Source organism: Hyperolius riggenbachi, chromosome 4 (genome assembly GCF_040937935.1).
Source record: "Hyperolius riggenbachi isolate aHypRig1 chromosome 4, aHypRig1.pri, whole genome shotgun sequence".
Taxonomy (NCBI): domain Eukaryota; kingdom Metazoa; phylum Chordata; class Amphibia; order Anura; family Hyperoliidae; genus Hyperolius; species Hyperolius riggenbachi.
In genome coordinates, this window is record NC_090649.1 from 153,877,432 (window position 1) to 153,891,172 (window position 13,741).

At 43.7% G+C, this 13,741-nt stretch overlaps 1 protein-coding gene across 6 annotated transcripts in view; it reads left to right on the forward strand.

Annotated features, from left to right (window-relative positions):
• The window catches only part of RHBDD1 (rhomboid domain containing 1), a 118,715-nt gene that overhangs the window by 6,104 nt on the left and 98,870 nt on the right, over positions 1-13,741 (forward strand). The window contains exon 1 of one of the 6 annotated variants that reach the window (XM_068280796.1): positions 10,131-10,364. The exons of the other annotated variants lie outside the window; for them this stretch is intronic. The gene's annotated coding sequence lies outside the window, so the exon portion shown is untranslated. Of the gene's footprint in view, positions 1-10,130; positions 10,365-13,741 lie in introns of those variants that run through there. 6 annotated transcript variants of the gene reach the window in all.

A 13,741-nucleotide genomic window follows, 5' to 3' on the forward strand; every position in this document is an offset into this window, starting at 1 on the left:
TCTCTCTCTCTCTCTCTCTCTCTCTCTCTCTCTCTCTCTCTCGTAGGGATGGTCACCGCTTTCCGTGGAATTGAATTTTCCGGAATTTTTTGGCGGAAATTGCTCGTTCCGTTTGGTCGGAACGGAATTGCTTTTTCAATCTGGCGGAATTCCGAAAATACCTGTGAAATTCTGCCGGTATCCGTTGATGGTTTTAAGCTGAAAATTCAGTTCAATGATACATGCTAGGCTGGCTTCAGCATGTAGTGTTGTTGGTGGTATAACGGATACGTCAGTTGCCTAACACACACTGAGACCTGGGTTCAATTCCCAGCCACGGTGAGTTGGTTTTTGACATGCTACAAATCCTTAAGCATGCTACTTTTCTCTTGGATTGCTCACAATGGTACATGCTAGGCTGGCTTCAGCATGTAGTGTTGTTGGTGGTATAGCGGATACGTCAGTTTCCTAACACACACTGAGATCTGGGTTCAATTTCCAGCCATGGTATGTAAGCTGGCTTTTGAAAAACTACAATTCCTTGGAAGATGATACCCTCCTCCTCCTAGGAGAATGAGAGAGATAATTTTTTTCCGACGGAATCCGGAATTCCGCGGAATTTCAGAGAAATCCGTAATTTTCATCGTGACGGAATTTAGCACTGACGGAATCCGTGATTTCTGGCGGAACGAAATTTGCTGGTTCCGATCATCCCTACTGAAAACTAAAGGGGCCCATACACCTAACGATTTTCCCGCCGATATACAGCAGATTCGATCACTGTGATCGAATCTGCTGTGAATTTGTTGCGCAAACGCTGACAGAACGATCGATCTGCGGAAAATTTTGCTCGATCGCCGACGGGTCGGGAGTGCGTCGATAGCGGCATTCGAATGCCCAACGACCGACGCTAGCTGCAATACATTACCTGTTCCGCCGGCGCGTGTCCCCGCTCTCTCCGCTGTCTTCTTCTCCACGCTGGGCTCCGAGTCCGGCTGGCTGCACTGAACTTCCTGTCCTGGCAGGAAGTTTAAACAGTAGAGCGCCCTCTACTGTTCCCCGGACAGGACGTTCAGTGAAGCCAGCCGGACTCGGAGCCCAGTGCGGAGAAGAAGACAGCGGAGACCGGAGGACTCGCGCCGGCTGAGCAGGTAATGTATAGCTGGCGGGGGGGGGGGGGGGGGGGGTGTGGCAGCTTCACAGATGGTGAATCGATTTCACAATCTGTTTGCAGTAAAGGCAGCCATACGATCCCTCTTTGATCAGATTCTATCTGTTGGTCGATCTGATGGCAAATCGACCAGTGTATGGCTACCTTTACACTGAACATTACTCCAGTCTTTCTCCACATGTTCATCCCATGTGGAAGGATCAGACAAAGGAAGTACTGCCACAGGGAAGACTGATCTGGTCTAGCAGCTTGTGTAGATTTAATGAGAGCTTATCCATCCACCCATCGCTATTTACCGAGTCCTTTCCCTGTTCTAGGAACTGGTAATGCTGCAGTTTTCCAGTTCTCAGTGTGCTGACTATTGCTGGTGCTGACATTACATTGGTAACTACGCCTTGAAGAAGGGGGACCCTGCGCGGCCCCCGAAACAATTGTCGGTTTTATACCTTTGTATCGCATGGCTCAATAAAAGAGCTTGAATTGAAGGAAAGACGGTGTGCTGACACATTTTTTCCTAGTTCTACTTGAGACACTGCCTATGTCCCAGTGTCAAGCACCCGACAACGATTTTGATGGTGTGCCCTTCAGAACCTTTTCTCCTCTACAGATTATTTTTCTACTGATTTTATATCAAGCTATTTAAAGCATGTTGATTCACAAGACTTAGCTGTTTTCCTGTGCCTTTGGTGCACAGCCCAAATTATTGTGAAGAGTGACCGTCATTAATCTATTCTAATGTAGAGCACTGTGTTCTGAACTATTTTAACAATTCTTTTTTTAAATCGGTTTGTTATTACAGTATGTTGATTGACAAATTACTGAAGTGCAACCCTCAGCAAAATTACTATAGCCACATACAGTGTTCAGCACTCCATAGCTTTTGATTGTACATGACTAGTGTTGATGTTTGAATTCGGAACATCCGATTACTCCTGAACACCACACACAGCACCATTTCAGTACCGAACAAGTGCCAACACGAGAAGCAAATGTTCAGTCCCAGACAGCAAACTGCAGACAGCCTGTCAGCCAATAAGGTGCACATACTTACACCTCTGCATCCCACCTCTCTCCACCAGCCTCACCAGGAGTGTATTCATGTTTGTGAGTCCATCCATATGAAAAATTAAGCGTAACTTAAGCAGAAACCCTGACTATTCTAAACTCTTGTTCTGTTGGTTCTTATATGTGACTTGGCTTCTGCATGCTATGTCCTGGGCATGTCAAGTGGGTCCCGTGAACAAGGGAAAAGGCAGGTGAGATATTTTTACCTTTCTGCCAAATGCGTGTCTGTCCCCTGCTACACCAATCCGAGTGCAGAGTAACCCTTCCTTTTTGTATAATGCTTACATCTGTGTCAGCTTCTCCTGTGTTTGGCATTCAGGGCAGTTGTGGGTGATTCCCCTGGTGGTGTGAGCACTGGGGCCCCCTTTGGGGTTTGGGGTCACGGGTGGTGGCCAAGCCTTGCGGCCCCCACCTGTCATGTGTACCAATGTCTGTGTTTTTAACCCTCTTTTTTGCAGTTCCTAGTGTGCAGGTCAGTAATATTGAGGGGGCGTAAGAGGCTTACCTGCACGCGGTGCCCCTGCTGGTTACATAATCTACGTGACCGAACTCTCTTTCCTGTCTATGGTCAAATCTTTGCAGCCTCTGCTAGATTTGGTACTGCAGACACAGGTGTAAGTACAGTATGTCCACCTTATTGGCTGACAGGCTGTCTGCAGATCAGTTTTTTTTTTGGCAAAGTGCTGTCTGGGAGTGAGGATTTGCTCCTCTTGTATTTGGCATTCACATTCAGGGGCAGTTGTGGGTGAGTCCCCTGGTGTAAGCACTGTGGCCCACCTGCGCTCCCCCTTTGGTATTGCATGCGGGGCTGGAGGTCCCGGGTGGTGGCAGAGCATGGGGCCCTACCTTGCATGTGCATTAGTATCTGTACTGAACAAGCGGACAGGGTCAGTGGGAGGTCACTACTTTTTTTCCACAGCGCATTTCTCGTGACTCCCATGCTTCTCATCCTTCTAAGCCTGAAGGAGGAAGTAACAGTGTCACATGAAATGTGCTGTAAAATGCAAGTAGTTACCTCCCCCTGACCCTGTCCACTTGGTCAGTACTGAAATGGTGCTGAAGTGTGGTGTGTGGGAGTAATCGGGTGTTCCAAATTCAATATCCTGAATCCACACACCAGCACTGTACATGGCATCCCTGAAGATCTTGTAAGGTATAACAATAACTATAACGTGTGGTAAAGTGACATGGTGTGTAGTCAGATGTACTAACAGGTCATTCCTGAGCCCTAATGAGCGGATTTCCTGGTGTTGGATTCCAACCACAGCCCCTCGTGCCCTGGCGACATTCCTGCCTGCATCTGCCGTGCTCCCCTTATGTTAACAGCTGGCTTCAGTAGCTAAGCAGAAGCCAGACAGTAGTCCCATTTGGTCAGAACTTGAGTCTGGTGTTGGCTTTTCACTCAACATTTGGGAATCTCCAAGGTTTAGGAGAAAGTAGTTTAATGACAGTGGAGAGCAATGCTGGCATTGTGGTGCCGCATATAATCCAGGCTTGCCATTCTCTGGCAGCCCTCCTGATCTATTTGGATGCAGTAGTGTTTGAATTACACCAGAGATAAGCATGTAGCTAATCCAGGAAGACTTCAGTCAAAAACATCTGATCTGCATGCTTGTTCAGGGCTATGGCTAAAAATATTGGAAAAAGATGATCAGTAGGACAGCCAGGCAATCTGCACAGGAAATAAATATGACTGCCTCCATATCCCGTTACTTTAACACTAGGTGCAGAATTTAATAATGGATGTACTAAGCATGTTCTTACTATCAGCCATGTTTGCAAATAATACACATGCACTCATACACTGAGGAATCCTGATAAAGGGCTCTACTTTCTGTTGACGCCACACAAAAATGTTAGAAAATGTAAATGTAACCTATTAGCAGCCCTGCATGCATTATCTTGAGTTAGGTAATGCGTGCCAGGGCATCTTCTATCGGCATATTGTGTTTAGGTGCCTAATGCAGCTATGCAGAGCGGTGCAGTTGTGTACGAAGGAAATCGCCGCTGGGAGACTTGGGCACAGGATATAGACGATATATGGCTTATCCTGCGCCTGCACAAGTCCGGGCGGCGTTAAATACTATTACTCTTCCAGGTCGACGTGGATGGTAAGGAATGATATAATTCGGCTGCCAGCTATTGCTGGTGGCCGAATTACAGTGTTTTAAAAGTAACTTCAGCTCCGTCTTCTGACGGCTCCTGAAGCTACTCACTGCACGCCACTATAGCCATAATTCCTATTACGGAATATATGGTAGTTCCTATATGGTAGCGCCGGCTCCGCCCAAATCTCCTGCTCTGTATTCCTCATGTTCGGTGCCGGGATCTTCTTTATATTTACCTGTTCCAGGTGACTAGATTGGCTTTTCCCCTTCATCCACCAGCTGCGCTTTAGTCCCAGCATCCTCTTTAGAGTTCTGATCACATGATACGACGTGATCATAACCCCGGGGATGGTGTCATTGATGCAGCGCTGCCCGGTGGTGGAAGAGTGGTAATGGAATAGAATTTTCCATCACCCCTCTTCCACCATGGTGCAGTGATGCAACGTTAACACCATCCCCAGGGTTACGATCACGTCATTACATGCTATCATCCATCATTTATTCTACAGTATCTCCCAAAAGTGAGTACATCTTCATGGAACAACACTGAAGATATGACACTTTGATATAATGTAAAGTAGTCAGTGTACAGCTTGTATGACAGCATACATTAGCTGTCCCATTAAAAAAAAACTCAACACACAGCCATTAATGTCTAAACCACAGGCAACAAAAGTGAGTACAACCCTAAGTGAAGAATGTCAAAACTCTGCCCAAACAGACATTTTCCCTTCCTGGGGTCATGTTACGTTACAAGGTCTCAGGTGTGGATGGGGAGCAGGTGTGTTAAATTTGGTGTTATCGCTCTCTCACTCTCTTATACTGGTCACTGGAAGTTCAACATGGCAACTCTGAGATTCTTAAAAAAAAAAAGATTGCTGTTCTACATAAAGATGGCCTAGGCTATGAGAAGATTGCCAACAGCCTGAAACTGAGCTGCAGGACGGTGTCCAAGGCCATACAGTGGGTTAATAGACGAGGTTCAAAGAGCAACAATTAAAATGTTCAGTATTGTCCTATGAAAAGAAATAATACAATACAGTAGAATCCCTTTATAGTAAAATCTAAGGGACCTGGCCAAGTAGTTTGCTATATCATAAGTTTCCTCTGGTTCACTTTAAATTGCTGTAGCATTTGTAGACATCCTTTGTCTTTTCTGAGATTCTAAAGTTGTGGATCAACATATGCTCTGCATGTCAACAAGCCCTATTCTAAACAAAGATCGCTTGATGGAGTGGTGTAGGTGTCCCAACAGCAAGTTTCTATAAGTACGGAAGCAGTCAAATGAATAGACTTGCTGTCTCTGTATCCACTGGAACACAGAGCTGGTATAAAGCAGTTCTCTTCTTTTCCATTTATTTTGAGTAGGCTTAAAAAAATGCAGGCGCGTGGCAACTGAGGCTAACAATAAATAGCTGCTTTAGGGACACTTTTACAAAATTATTGAATTATATTAGAGTAGAATGTTTTACATAAATCAAAAGTCCTAGGAGAAAAGTTCTTTGTTTCCATTAGATGAAAATAGCTTGCACTCTGCAGTTTCAAATTTGGAGTAAAAAATTCAGCTTCTCTTCCATGTTATTTAGGATCAGTGTAATTTGCCTTCTTAAAACAGAAGTTATTTGTGGTAATTCAATTTCAAGTGAGCAACTGTGGCTTCCCACAATGCAACACTTCTGAATATGCAAATTATCTCTTTATGCCCCTGAAGCCAGGCTTACATCCAGAACCGCTGGGGTTGGTACTGGTCCAAGCCCTATTCCATAGAGCCATATCAGTCCCTGCCATGCACTGATGACAACCAACATTGAATGTCAAGCAACCAGAAAAGCACATTTGTCTGCCTCCCTGTCTGAGCCGGATAACCAAGATTCTATTATCCAGTGCTGCCCATCATTATACATACCCCTGGCAAATTTTAACTTAAAGTTACTTTTATTCAACCAGCAAGTAATTTTTTGATGGGAAATGACATAGGTGTCTCCCAAGGATAATAAGGCGATGTACAAAAGGCAGTATTGTGGAAACAAAACATTTATCAGCTTTTATTTACATTTGAGCAAAAATTGTCCAGTCCAAAACTATTCATACCCTTCTTCAATACTCAATAGAAAAGCCTTTATTGGCAACTACACCTATCAAACACTTCCTGTAATTGCAGACCAGATTTTTGCATGTCTCCACAGGTATTTTTACCCATTCATTTTTAGCAATGAGCTCGAAATCTTTCAGGTTGGAAGGTCTTCTTGCCATCACCCTGATCTTTAGCTCCCTCCACAGATTCTCAATTGGATTAAAGTCAGGACTCTGGCTGGGCACTCCAAAACGTTAATGTTGTTGTCTGCTAACCACTTTTGCTGTGTGTTTTGGGTCATTGTCATGCTGAAATGTCCACTGGTGCCCAAGGCCAAGTTTCTCTGCAGACTGCCTGATGTTGTCTTTGAGAATCCTCATGTATTGCTCTTTTCTCATGGTGCTGTTTACTGTGATTAGGTTCCCTGGTCCATTGACTTAAAAACACCCCAAAGCATTAGGTTCCCACCACCATGTTTGACAGTGAGGATGGTGTTCTTTGGGTGGAAGGCTTCTCCTTTTTGTATGCCAAATGAAGGAAACATCATTGTGACAAAACAATTCAATTTTTGTTTCATCTGACCATAACACAGAAGATCAGAAGTCTTCTTCTTTGTCCAGATGAGTATTTGCAAAGGCCAAGCAAGCTTTTTTGTACCTTATTTGGAGAAGTGGTGTCCTCCTTGGTCTGCATCCATGGAACCCAGCAGTGTGCAGTGTCCTTTGGATTGTCTGCATTGAGACATTGCTACCAGTAGAGCCCAGATTCACCAGGATGGCCTTGGTGGTGCTCATTGGATTCTTTTTCACCTCTCTCACTATCCTTCTGGCCAGCACAGGTGTCACTTTTGGCTCCCGACCACATCCTCTGAGATTTTCCACAGTGCGGAACATTTTCTATTTTTTAATAATACTTTGCACTGTAGCCACTGGAACTTTGAAAGCATTTAGAAATGGCCTCGTAGCCCTTTCCTGACTTGTGAGCAGCCACAATGCGCAGCCACATGTCCTCACTGAGCTCATTTGTTTTGGCCATAACTATCCACAAACCAACTGCAGAGAGCTTCTGTTTTTCACCTGTTGAGTTGATTAAAACAGCTGTACCTAATTAATCAGGGTAATTAGGATGCTTCAGAACAGCTTGGACTATTTGGAATGGAAATACAATTTTGGATTTCCCACAGACTTTGGCAGTTTGTGAAGGGTATGAATAATTGTGGACTAGACACTTTTTGCTCAAATGTAAATAAAAGCTGAGAAATGTTTGTTTCCATAATAATGCTTCTTGTACATAGTCTTTTTATCTTTTGGGAGACACCTGTCATTTCCCGTCAAAAAAATTACTTGCTGGTTGAAAAAAAAGTAACTTTAAAGAGACTCTGTAACATATAAAACATCCCCTGGGGGGTACTCACCTCGGGTGGGGGAAGCCTCGGGATCCTAATGAGGCTTCCCACGCCGTCCTCTGTCCCACGGGGGTCTCGCCGCAGCCCTCCGAACAGCCGGCGACTGTGCCGACTGTCAGTTCAATATTTACCTTTGCTGGCTCCAGCGGGGGCGCTGTGGCGACTTTCGGCACGGAAATAGACGGAAATACCCGATCTCCGTCGGGTCCGCTCTACTGCGCAGGCGCCGGAAACTTGCGCCTGCGCAGTAGAGCAGACCCGACGGCGATCGGGTATTTCCGCCTACTTCGGCGCCGACAGCCATCAGAGCGCCTGCGCAGGAGCCAGGAAGGTAAATATTGCGTCACCGCTGTACAGAGGGCTACAGCGAGACCCCCGAGGGACGCAGGACGGCGTGGGAAGCCTCATTAGGATCCTGAGGCTTCCCCCACCCGAGGTGAGTACCCCCCAGGGGCCGTTTTGTCGTTACAGTTCCTCTTTAAGTCAAAATTTGCCAGGGGTATGAATAATTATGGGCAGCACTATACATACCACGTTAAGTGTTTAGAATCTGAATTATCCAGAAATGTGTGTCAGACTACAGTCACAGTGGGACATTATGTAGCAACGTTAGGGAGGCATTGCAATGCGGAACGATGCACTGCAATGATAAGTCTACGTGACGTTCACGTGTTAGCGTTGCGGTGTAATGTTGCATTATGGTAATACACTGCTGCAGTGAGCTATTGCTAAATGCACATGTTATCAGGTACAGGGAAGCATACTTTTCATTGTCTGTGTGCTTCATTATACCTTACTGTATGCGATGTAATGTGGCCAAAGCGTGTGGTACAACTTTTTTGTTCTGTTATATTCCTTTTAAAACAACGCAACGTCCTAGGTAAATTTTTAGCTGCATTTACAATTTTTCACTATAAGAGATGCTTTAAAGAGATTGAGATAGCCATATTATCTCAGAAAAAAAACATATATAAGTAGATAAATACTTGCTCTACTTACATAACATACTGTATGTATTGCACTGTCTACATTTTTGATTTTAGTGACTTTTTTATAGTAAAAAAAGAGGAAATCCTTCTTAGGAGTCTCCATTTTAACTGTGTCTATCTTGAAGCCAATCCTGATGTCATTTCTTCCCCTACTCTTCTCTGCATGATTGTGTATGCATTGCCCACCCTCCTCCCAGTCTTCAGGCGCTCCCACCCAGCTCTGCAGTAGAAAGTGCATTGTCCCAGCATGAGAAATATTGGCCAATCAGAGAGGAACAGAGGTGTGGGAGGGGAAAATGGCTTCAGCCTATCAGGCTGCATTAGTTAAGTCTGAGGGGAAAGTAAAGAAGCAAAAAAACAACCCAGCATGCCCTGCAACTTCCTTTGTGCGGCAGATGTACCAAATAAGAGTCAGGTAAACTGGGGAATATTGTTTTATGGAGAAGAAAAGTAATAGAGATTTTAACTTTTGGATTGCCTGGTTAGCATCATTATTACTTGTTTACCAGATAAAAATAAAGAATTGATTTTTGATTGTATGCCCAACAGTTACACTTAAAGAGTGTTGATACATTTTTAAAATACAAAATGACTGAGGCGTGCAACAAAAAGCTATTCTAGCAGCAAAAGGCAACAGCTTTGACATTGCGTGCTGCACTCACACTCCACAATACAATACAATAGATACATTTGTTCCGATTGTGGTGGGTAGATAAACAAATATCCCGTTCTCTGTTAGAATTTGTTTTGTGAATGAAAGAATGTGGCTATGTGTTTCTGTGCATTGAATGTTTCAGAACCGAAAAATGTTTTCTTTGACTTGTAGTACAGTAAAAGTAAATGGCACAGACTCCCTTGTCTCTCCCACCAGAGACGCCGATAGAATTTTAATGAAGCAATGTCAGCAGCTCTACTTTAGCAAACATACCAGATGTTCTGTTCTGTAGAATAACCCCAAAGTCACATCGTCTATCTGTTTAGTGCCGCTTCTATTAGCACTACTTGGCTGAACTTTTAAACAAAATCTGTCTGCTGTAAAGCTGGCAAGTGACAATATATTTTATCTTGTTGTCCATATTTTTTATGTTGTAACCTAAAGGAAGCTTCAGACTTCAGGATAAGAAAGATTTGTGTGGAGTCTGCCATGGAAGGTTTAGGAGGTCATATTTTCTGTGTCAGACGCTTGGCTTGGGCAATGAGCATCTCGATGTGTTAGGAATTAGGAGGCTTAGCTGACTGCAGCAATGCCTGTCTCTAATTGTCATTAACGGGTATCTAAACCAAATAAAAAAGCAGTTTAACTTACCTAAGGCTCCTTCCAGCCCCTGGCTACCGTCCTGTGCCTGCGCTGCAATTCTGCGCTGCCAATTACCTGCAGAGGCCCTCTGTGAGCCGAAGGACTCGGTGAGTCTTGCGCAGTACAAATATTTATGTACTGCGCATGTGCAGAACGCTCCCGCCCACAGGAGCGCGATCAGGAGGCACACGGACCAGAGCCGTGAGGGGGACCAGATGGGTGACTGGAGCATTGCAGAATCAGGACGTGGCAGCAGGGGGCTGGAAGAAACCACAGGTAGGTTAAACTGCTTTTTTTCTCATTTTTAGGTTCCCTTTAAAAGCACTGGTATTTGTCACATGATTTCAAAGCATGTTTAAGCCATGTGAGCAGCCACAAACCTCCCATGTATTACCCATGGTCCTACCACAAGCGCCCTTAATAGCAGGACATGCACTGCTGATAAGCATGCCAGAAAATAGCTGATGCATTGTCTGGGTGCTGCCCTGAGTCTGGTGCATAAGCTTGTCTGGTGCATAAGCTTCCATTCTAGGGGTGATCTGGCAAATTCTGCTATTTTCTGGCAAGTCTGCCTAAGTGAGTTAGAATGATTATGATGCCTGATCTGGGTATGGCCCTCAGTCTGGTTACAGCATGTCCCATAATTATCATGGGGGCTCGGTTTACATTTTTTTCGGGGCCGACCGTACGGATCTGTTTATCGGGATCAGGTAAACACTGTCAGTTTTCTATTTGTTCCTATGCAGCTGCAAAACCTTCCGTTTCCGTTCCGCTGGGCACAACGGTCCGGAAAAATAAGTCCTGCAGCATTTGTTTTCCATTGAGCGGAACGGACAACGGATCCGTATAAGCGGATGGATGTGAATGGATCCATTGGTTAACATTGGATCCATATCGCATGCCGGAACGTTTGTACAGTATTTGTTTCGCTTCCGTTCCGCTCACCGCTAATGTGAACCGGACCTTAGCGTTAGGAATTATCATGCATGTGTATGACCATATTTATGAGAAAGTGGATAACACAGGTTAGGTGGGGCAGCTGATATTTCATTATGTGGAGGGATATACAGTATAAGATAAACATTAGAACCAAGTTAAAGGAAACCTAAACCAATTGATGAAAAAGAGATTCACTCACCTGGGTCTTCTCCCAGCCCCCTGCAGCCTTCCTGTCCTGCGCCTGTCCTCGTCATTCCTCCGTTCCCCCACCGCGGCGCAGTTTCGTTTTACACCGACTGGGAGTCTGTATGCCACTGTGCCTGCGCGGCCCTCGCCACGTGTAGCCTCGCTCACAGTCCTGAGCATGAGGATGGCAGCGTAGGAGCAAGCCGTCCGGGTGGGGCTGGAAAAAGCCCCAGATATATATATAAAACTTGGAATATATTTTGTCTCTGGTAAACTTTGTTATAGTGAGTGAAGGTCTTCTTTAAATGATCCTGCTCTCTGGTGGTTGGTATAAGTTAATGCAGTTTGCAGAAAACTGTGGCAGCCACATTACTCAGGCTTGTATCACCACTGTCATTATTATTACTGTAGTTAGAGGACTTGTCTTCACAGGATCAGGTATGCAATATGAAATGCCAACAGTCTGCATATGCAAATGCAGGTACTTATTGTCTGATACGAAAATTTCAGCTGCCAAAAAGAAAAATACGGTTTAATTTCAAGTTCCAGAGATAGTGTGTAACGATGAATAGGATAACAGAGTTTTGAGATATATCAAATAATTCATTTATGCAGCCTACACAGCAGCTCAGTGTTTTGTTTGTTTGTTTTTTAAGGAAAATTTTTTTTTTAAGTTTTTCAAGTTGTATATGTGGTTAAAGCAAGACAAATGAAAATGTGCATCATTGGCACTCTGCAGAATACAGCCACACAATCTGTGTTGCAGTACTGGATCATCGGGTCGGGATACTGCAGGAAACCATTTTGGTGTATTTATTGCCTGTTTTGGGGGATTTTTTTTACATTTAATTTAGAAAATACATTCATGAAAAAGTTTAGCATTAATTTAGCACCTACATGTGTGCATAAAATAACATTTAGGTTGCACAGAAATAACCTCACTCTGTATTCGCAAAGGATTCATGAATAGCTTTTCAGCTACCTCTAATGTGTAATGCTAAGTACACACGATGCAATTTTCAGACAGATTTACTGTCAGATCAATTATTTCCAACACATTTTTGAATGATTTTCCGTAGACGTGAATGGAAAATCAGATCAGACATGAAGAAAGAAGAAAAAGAAGAAGAAAAGAAGAAGAAGAAGAAAATTGCATTGTATGTACCTAGCATAAGGAATAGTTTCAGAGCTGAACACAGCAGGGGCTTACTGACAATTTACTCTGGAGCTGTGCATTTGTTATGTAAGTTGAACTGCAGCTTGCAACTACCGTAATTTACAGTATTTATTTATTGTATTTATAAAGCCACAGCATATTACTTAGTGCTGGACATTAGTTAAGGATACAGACAATATTTAGGGGTGACATACAGCAATAAGAAAATACAGGAATACATGCAAACCAGATCACTCAGCACAGTATGAGTACAAGGTAATGCTTAGTCACTGAATGGGAACATGGAGATTAGACAAGTCAAGTTCTCTCAAGAGTTCACTCAGATCCATAGGATGGGTGTACGGTTATGGAGGTGCTTGAACAGGTAAAAGACATAAGGAGGAGGACCCTGCCTGAAGGAGAGCATACAAACTCCTTGCAGATACTACCCTGGCTTGTATTTGAACAAGGGACCCAGCACTGCAATGGTATGGAAGGATGTGGTGTTTATTTTAAGCATATGGTGTCTTAAATTCTTTTAAAATGAAGCCTGTGTTTTGTCACTAAAGCCAATTATTGTGAATGAGAAAACATGCAGTGTACAAAATTGTGCTACAGGTTGTTTTTGCCTGCATGTGAGAAATGCATTAGATGTGAACAAACCCATTGACTTACATTGGTTGTGAGTTCTAATTCCAATTCACACATGGGAAAATGCAAACAAAACGGTCAGGCGTGAACCTTCCTAACTTGGTAAAATTCTCCAGGTTTTTTATTTTTTTACTGGACCTTCTTTTTGGTTCACTGCTTAAAATGGAGTCTGGCCTTAATAGCGGTCTTCCATCTTGCTTGAAAAGCATATATAGAGGAGGTACGCTTTCTTTGTGCTCTTCTGCTCAACTACCTTCCTGTCGCTAGCCCTACCTCAGTTTACAAACTGCCAGGGGCCATATGCAATTCACTTTTTCTCTTGAGTTTTCTCCCCTAGGAGATAATTTTTCATCTTCGATTTAAAAGAACTTTTCATCACTTTGCAATGGAAAAAGTATCAAAAGTAGGTGAAAAAGTAAGATCAAAATTATTTTGAGTATTATTTTGCTTGCTGGTGGTTTGAAAGGTGGTGGTTCATTGATGAGTTTGAAAATACCACCTGGGAGAAAACTTTAAAAAAAAGTGAATTGCATTGTATGGGCCCAGATCTTGCCGCAGTGGGATGTGACTAGCCACAGCAAGACTTTCAAGGAAGCTCACCGCAAGACCCAGACAAATCTTTTAATGTAGGCGTTGGTCTACAGGAAGAAGTAGGAAGAGCTTCCCTGATGCTTTTCAAGCAATAAGACTGCAAAAAACACTGATAGATGTCTGCAATCGA